The sequence below is a fragment of the Diabrotica undecimpunctata genome, chromosome 2 (assembly GCF_040954645.1).
Source record: "Diabrotica undecimpunctata isolate CICGRU chromosome 2, icDiaUnde3, whole genome shotgun sequence".
In the NCBI taxonomy this organism is placed as follows: Eukaryota; Metazoa; Arthropoda; class Insecta; order Coleoptera; family Chrysomelidae; genus Diabrotica; species Diabrotica undecimpunctata.
The window spans coordinates 131,532,401-131,538,647 of record NC_092804.1 but is presented as its reverse complement, the minus strand read 5'-3'; the positions used below and the strand labels follow the sequence as shown (position 1 = coordinate 131,538,647).

The following is a 6,247-nucleotide window of genomic DNA, read 5'->3' as shown; positions in this document are numbered from 1 at the left end:
TTTCAGTTTTTTCCTTACATGTCTGATCAATAAGTGTACCTAAGTACATATGTTCATCTACCCTCTCGAATTCTACAACTGATCCACCCTACACCTCTAATTCAAAAGAGCCCCTGGTGTTTGTTTCTGTTTTACCCGAGATTTCCATGTACTTGGATTTATTAATATTAACTTTCAGCCCCATTTTAGAGCTTTCCCTAATCAGCCTTTTTGCTATACTTACCAGTTCTTTTCCATTTCTTGCAATGAGAACAACATTATCAGCATACGCTAAGCATTGGTGCTCTTTGTATAAAAGAGTGCCGGACCTGTTTATCCCATTAGCCTTAACAATTTTTTCTAAAACTATATTGAATAGCAAGGTAGACAACGGGTCTCCTTGGTGAACACATTTTTTCACTTCGAATTGTTCTGAGACTGTACTGTTGCATTTCACAGCACAAATAGTTTTTCTAATTATCATTTTTACCAATCTTACTATTTTTGCTGGCACTTCAAATTCTTTTAGCGTTTCTATTAATTTTTTTCTGTCTATGGTATCGTAGGCAGCTTTATAATCAATGAAAAGTACCTGCGCTGAAATATTGTATTCATAGCAATTGATCGGGATTTGTTTTAGCATAAGAATTTGGTCGGTTGTTGATCTTCCCTTGCGAAATCCTCCCTGGATTCCCCTAGATTCTTTTCCACAAATATGTCTAATTGTTTTTTAATAAGTATAGCGAGCACTTGGTATATTATCTCTAACAAGGATATTGGTATATTACTCTATAGTTTGCGCATTCAGTTCTATCTCACGTTTTGTGTATAGGAATTATAATGGACTTGTTCCATTCTTGAGGCATTTCTTCGGCATCCCACACTTTTTCTATTAGCTCACGAAGTTGGTTTCGTAAAGTCTTTTCTTCATATTTTATGTTCTCTGCCACAATACCGCACTCCCAAGGATTTTTTTGATTTTTCATATCTTTTATGATTCTTTCAATTTCTTCTCTTGTGGGCTGTGGTATTTCTTCTACTACTATTTGGTGTTTAGGAATTTTAGGCTTTTACGTTTATCGTTCTTCCCTGGTACCCAGTTTTAATGTATTTTTCTTCTTTGTAGAAATTTTTTTATTTCGTTTTTCTTGTAATTTTCTTCAATACGCTTTACTTTGTCATCCATATACTTTCTTTTCTGCCACTTAGGATTTTCTTGACTTTGTTGCGTTGTTCGGCATACCTTTCTAGGTCGTCTTGTTTTTGAGATCGCAAACTTTTTAATCTGATCTGAAAGTCTGATCTTTTTTTAAATCTGTTCTATATTCGTCGTCAAGCCAGTGGTTTTTTCTAAATCCTTTTGTTCTTGTTATGTTCTTCAATGTTGCTTCCTTTATAGTGTTTGTCATTTTTAAGAACTTTTGTTGTATTTGCACTAGCGTAGTAGCACTATTTTTTTGGCGTAGGTTTCTTTTATATTCTTTTGATAATCCTGCACTACCTCAAATTTTCACAGTTTTTCAAAATTACATTTATGTTGCACTTTCTTTTTCCGTTTATGCTTTTTAATTATTGCATCTCTCATATTAATCCTAACCAAAAAATCATCATGGTCTACGTCAGCCCCTCTACACGTTTTCAAATTTGTTATTTTCTTATAAAATTGGCGAACTTCTCTCGAACATACGATCCCGAAATTTTCCACGTTCCTTTATATACATTCTTTTTCTTGAAATATGTACTCATTATTTTCATCCTGTTTTCAATATTGTAAAGTATATTTTGCCTACCAAATAGGGTATTATTATAGGAGGTTGAAAATTCGGGACACAAATTATTGGAGCAGAGATAGGGCAAGCAAAATAAATCGAAACTTATGCGAACGGCACTCAGGGTTTATTTGGAGTAACCGGGTCGTGGATAAGTGAATGGCAAGGGGATTGGATTGGGGCAACTACAAAAATGAAACAAAGGGGTACTTACATGAATCGCCTGGAACAAATGGACAAACAAAACACAAGAGAAGATCCTCTGGCTATTTGAAATAAGGGCGCCGCTTCAAGGAAATAAATTGTAACGCCATATGTAAGAAACAAATTGTTTTGGGGATTGTAACGAAAATAAATTAGAAATGGTTTGGGGAAAAATTAAACATTTATTACTATCTCACCACAAACAGTTACAAATATAAATGGTACAAAAATACTGTATTAATAGTCACAAAAAAATAAATACAATAACAAAGAGAAAAACTTACTATGTCTTATCCGTTTATAAACTCTTAGAAGTTGGAGATACTACAAAACTTACTATTGTTACTGGGCTATGATTTATAACAGAAATAAATTATTACAAATAAAACATTATCTTTACAAACTCATATGAAAGCAATTTAATAATAAAAATTCTTATGTTTCTTTTAAAAATTAAACACAAAAGTTACCTTGATTTTCACTAAATTACTTTTGAGGGTGGAAACTAGACTTCTCTTAAATTTCTGGGTGTAGAACTGGGCTTACACTTTCTGCCACACGAAGAAATTTATCTCCATACTATTAAAAGGTATTCCGAAACGGCTTCTTAGGGACATACAAATTTGAGGTTGAAATTGGGCCACAAACTTTAAACTATGCTTCTTAAAAAACAGGAAAATGGAACATGTGGATATCTTTCAAAACCTCACTTTAAACTGTAACTGAACTATTAACTTCCACAATACACTACATAGTTTCCATGAAAAGGGACGAAAAATAACAAAACATTACAAATTTGACGTGAAATTTGGACTAACGCTGAAGTTAAGCGCTCTTGACAACGCCTCAGCGAGAGTGAGTAAATTCTTAAAAATTCTTCGCCTAACTTGGTATAAACAAAACATAAATTGGAATATTTATTTGAAACGCAGAATATATCTCAAAGCGGCTTCGATCAAAGAATACCGAGGAAATACACATCTGTGAAATATAAACAAACTTTAAAATGGTTTATATCAACTCGGCGACGCAAAGAGGAATTGAAAATACTTTGGTGTTTTAATACGTACGATAGGAAATGAAATACACTAAAAATATTCTTCGATATTTTAACAAATACGAGGGGATTTCAATATATACCATGGAATTTACAAATGCTATAATGTCACCCTGTAATCAATCTTTAACTATTATTATTTGTAGTCATATGTTTACTTTCGCCTCCTGTTATGTTTTTATATAAAATATATCTTCTCTTCCAACCTTTGCATTGGCGTCATCTATAATAGTTTTATTATCTTGTCTGGGCATTTCTTCAGACAATGAATTTATTTCTTCATAAAATTCATCTTTCACTTCTCATTTTTCTTCTGTTGGGGCGTATATATTTATCAGTGATTTCATGTTTACTTTTCCTTTAATTCTTATTGCACATATTCTATCAGATTTTGTTACAAATGTCTTTTGTAGTTTTTTATCCAGTCGCCGTTAGTAAAGTTACTTAGTACTAGCGTTTCTAAAAGAACTTATGTTTTACTTCGCTGTTTACAGTACTTTCAAATCCTCCTTTTCTTTTAGGTTGTGGTCTCTTTGTAATGTCTTAAAGGGGGTAAAATTTTAGCTCTTATTAGGTGGTGATCGTATTCACATGTTGTTTTTCAGAGAATTCGTACATCACTCTGTTACCGATTAAAAAAAAGGAATACTGTTTATTGTGGCACATTAAAAGGAAAAGCCTGAGATGGTGAAGCCAATATTAGAAATTAAGTAAGATTTATGGTTATATAAAATTTAAAATTAATCAATTATTATTTTAATAAGATTAAATAACAGGGAATGTAACCAATACAAAAGAAAATATAAAATTTACTTGAAGTACTACAATAGAATAGGCTTAGCTCAAAAGAATGAGAGTAGTGATCAGAGAGGAGGTTGGCACGTTTGCTTGCCTGTAGTAACCTAAGATAGTTAGATCAATCCTAAGATGATCTTGAGATGGGCGCCAGGGTGAATTTTGAATATCACTCCAATTTGGGATATATGTAATTTATACTAACTGAAAAATAAATGATAGGAAACAAATAAAAATCAGAAATGCTTTATACACTATATTCAAATCTTATGTACTATCCCAACCCTATACTTATATACCCTAACCAATTATTAAAATATATCCCCAAAATATATTTACAAAAAAAACAGTTACCTAAAAAAAAAAATGACCCAAAATATAATAATTATATACAACAATTGATTTACACTGTCCTCTGGCAATGAGGTAAAATGGTCTGGGATTATTGGTTGGATAACTCACTTGGAGTAAATAATAATTAAAATATTATAAAACAATTAAGTACTTATATAAGTTACAAAAGGGCAGTTTAAAATATGAGAATAGTCAGTTAAGACATTAGAACAGTACACACATCAATTTAACAAAATAAAGGTACGTACTAGTAATCATAAAATGGGATATGTATCCTGACCACTTATCATAAGGGTTATGTAAAATATTAATAACGAAATAAATACAAAGTAAATAGAGAACGACTAATTTAAACAAGTAAAAAGATTCAACAAGTTGAGGGTACTACCCAGGGATTGTGCACAAACCTGTTTGTAACCCACTTAGACTGAAGGCCTAAGTATCCAAGTATATATTATAAAAAAAAATTGAAATTTAAATTATAAAGTTAATAAAATATAATGGTGCTTAGTAACTCTTTTGTTGGAAAGGGAGTTACTTAATCTGCTGTCCAGTGTCCAGGTGGTGGATGGCTCTAAGATGGATCAGCCTATGCTCCGTGTATCAGCCTTGGAGGACTGGCAGACCAACCAAGTGTTGTAGTTCTTTCTCCCAAATCAAATAATCTCCTTTTCATAAATAAAAATATACTTCTTCAAAAAATAAAAAAAATCTTCTGTCCCAAATAAAATGTGATTCTTCCCCAAATTAAAACTTCTTTCCAAATAAAATGAAATTCCAAACTTGGAAGTTGGAGCCGGCAGGCTATAAGAAAAGAAAACTTTTTTTATTCTGTGTTCTTGTATTTAATATCTATAGTTTTTGTTCTAGTAACAAAAACTAGAATATATTTGCCATTAGGTGACCTTGGCTCAAAAATATAGTGTTACTGCACTGGAATATATTATAATTTGTATCTATATATATATATATATATAAAAAAAATAGGAATGATATTTGGATATTTGTAGTAAGCTGAGAAGATTTAGATGATTGGGAACTGGCAAATTTAAATGGAAGATGTGTGATAACTTACCAGAACTTATTTGGGAGTTTTATTTTCCATAAATCAACGTAACTTCTTAATGCACAAAACTAAATACGTCTTAAACAACAATAAAAATATTCTTCACATATCCCCCAAAAAAACAATAAAATAACTTAAATTCTTTTTTTACTCCCTTCAAGTACTGCCTGCCGCAAACTCAACAACTCATCTCCTTCAAGTTCTGTTACAAAATGGCCATTACATTATTCTTTTTCCCTTTTGACGAGGGAATCGATTATCTTATCATCGATATCGATAATCATAATAATGAAATATGAGATCGTATTGTGGGTTGCATACTCCAACGGCGGCAGATTAGTAGTTAATGTAGGGATTCGGTTTGCTAACGTTCAAAATTTTAGATTATTAACGATCGTATCGTTACAACTCCACTGCAATAAAGATTTTTACCTACTGTATACCTGATTTGTTTACTGTATATCTTCCATTTTGCTAAATAAATCTTTCTTTGCCTTGATTGTTTCATTATCGAAACGAGCATAAACAGCTATTATGGTAATATTGTTCCATATATCTCAATATTTACTCTTAAGATATACTCATCAACTGCTTCCCAGTACGTAACAGCCCGTTCACACATGGGAGTCTGTTTTACTGGTTTTTTTTTAACGGATAGGTTTAAATGTATACTCTCTATACATAGGCACCGTATAACGGTTCAACGGATCCGTCATTACTATATGCGATGTGAACAGAAAACTTGCAGTGTATACGCCGCTATTCTACACGGATGGACGCTGTCATGTTGTATTGGTACTATCGTCGGAGAAGGAAGATTAGACGTTATTGGCAACATCCACTTATGACCCAAGATCTAGAGAGTGTGCTTACAGTTTACTTATGAGTCAGTTTCGAGGTGATGAATCGAAATTTTACAATTACTTTCGTATGTCAATGTCTACTTTTGATGAACTTCTTAAACTATTGGAAAAGGATTTAAAAAAGCAAGATACTCGATGGAGGAAAAGTATCTGCCCCGAA

At 32.1% G+C, this 6,247-nt stretch overlaps 1 long non-coding RNA gene across 1 annotated transcript; it reads right to left on the bottom strand.

The window, feature by feature from the left end:
- Nucleotides 1-4,047: 4,047 nt before the first annotated feature.
- On the bottom strand, nt 4,048-5,625 carry LOC140433448 (uncharacterized). The gene is made up of 2 exons (XR_011949971.1): nt 5,234-5,625; nt 4,048-4,962 (listed from the first exon to the last, which is right to left on the bottom strand). It is a non-coding gene; the product is annotated as an uncharacterized lncRNA (long non-coding RNA).
- Between the last annotated feature and the right edge of the window lie 622 nt (nt 5,626-6,247).